Raw genomic sequence first — 1,738 nt, forward strand, 5'->3', positions numbered from 1 at the left:
AGGAAAAAGCCAAAAATAGCTGACTAGTTTTAAAGAAGTTTATCTTTAAAGAAGATAACAAAGAACTCCTTATTCAACATCAAGAATAATTATAAAGGGAGAAGTTAACATTGAGTTGGGTGGCACAAGCATAGATTAATTAAAAGGTGAAAATGAAGAGGGAGGCCAGCATTAAAGCCTACTGTATAAAGAATCTTGGATTGGAAAGTGATAGCATTACAAATCAGCAAGAAGAATGCACTTTGATAAATATTTCTAATAAAATTGCTTATTAATAGGCACATAAAAACTAAACCTCTAGTTCACATCAATCATAAATAAATTCCAGAACTTACATGAGCCACGTATGACAAACAATACTTCTAAAGTTTTTGAAGAAAATGTTTGTGAAAATGATGATGGTATTTGGGTGAAATATACAATAAAGATAAAGAAAAAATAAATAAAATGCTGGCTTGCTGCACTCAATTCAACTCCCAGGATAATTTTCCTTTGGGCTTATAGAACTCAAATAAGCACAACCACTGTAATAGACAACCTTAATAGAATGCAAAGCCACCTTTGATTTCTACAGAACTTTTATAAAGGAAGAGTAAAGGGCAAAATTTTTTTCTTTTTCTTTTTTTTTAAATATGGAACGCTTCAAGAATTTGCATGTCATCCTTGCGCAGGGGCCATGCTAATCTTCTCTGTATCGTTCCAATTTTAGTATATGTGCTGCCGAAGCGAGCACAGGGCAAAATTTTTTTCTTATTTACAGGTGAGTAACTGAGGCACAAAAAGATTAGTCTTTGAGGCCATAAATGGTGGAAGAATGATGACTTAAAGGAGTTACTAATCATAAATCTTAGAACTGAGCCTCATGTTAACATATATAAAATATCAACCTTCATATATATTATTATATTATACATATCATACATATTCCTATCATATGGCAATTATTATTTAATCTTCTGCATGTTACTTGACGCCATTTAAAAACATTCACTCATTTTAAAAATCATAAAATCTTGCTTCTGAAATCAGCAGCCTATACATTTAAAATATCAATTTGTAAAAAACAAGAAATATCAGTTTCTGCAAAATAAAGTATGTGAACGTGTTGCCTCTAATATTCCGAGATTAAAAAAATATGAGTATTGCAACTTTACTGAACATCAAATAACAGTTACAAATTTGTGTTAGCACTATTGGCATAAGTCATAACAGCACTGGTATAATAGCTACACCTCTGCACTGGAAATCTTCAAAGTGCAATTGGAGTTATCAATTTATCATGTTTATTATAATATGAATGAGTCTTAGATTGTGCTTGGGCTCAGTGAAATTGCAAACAGTTTTCTGGGTTTCAGTACTTTTCCCCTTTTGAGTAAGATATGCAGTCAAAGCTACCATAAACAGCCCTCATTAAAGACTAAGATGACTGTTGTATAACAGTTTAAAAAAACACACCAGTCCTCTTATATTGATTTTTCCAGTAAATAAGTTAGTTGAGTGTTGTGAAAGCATTTTTATACCGAATAGTCCAATCAGAATTAATTTTTCCTTATCAATTGTGAATTGGAGCATTTATGCTTAAAAAATCTAGTTTATATGTCAGACTTAGTTCCTTGAAGAGATAGGTTTTTTAAGAATTTTTACTATTTTTCAAATCTTCTATAACTGTATATTGCCTTGATGCATAATAGTTCAAAAAATATAAAATTTCCATGTACTAAGGGAAAGTACATTGGAA

The 1,738-nt window shown here is 30.8% G+C and overlaps 1 non-coding gene across 1 annotated transcript; it reads right to left on the reverse strand.

The window, feature by feature from the left end:
- Positions 1–626: 626 nt before the first annotated feature.
- LOC128566100 (U6 spliceosomal RNA) lies at positions 627–733 on the reverse strand. The gene has a single exon (XR_008374396.1). It is a non-coding gene; the product is annotated as a U6 spliceosomal RNA (small nuclear RNA).
- Between the last annotated feature and the right edge of the window lie 1,005 nt (positions 734–1,738).

This window comes from Nycticebus coucang, chromosome 14 (assembly GCF_027406575.1).
Source record: "Nycticebus coucang isolate mNycCou1 chromosome 14, mNycCou1.pri, whole genome shotgun sequence".
Taxonomy (NCBI): Eukaryota; Metazoa; Chordata; class Mammalia; order Primates; family Lorisidae; genus Nycticebus; species Nycticebus coucang.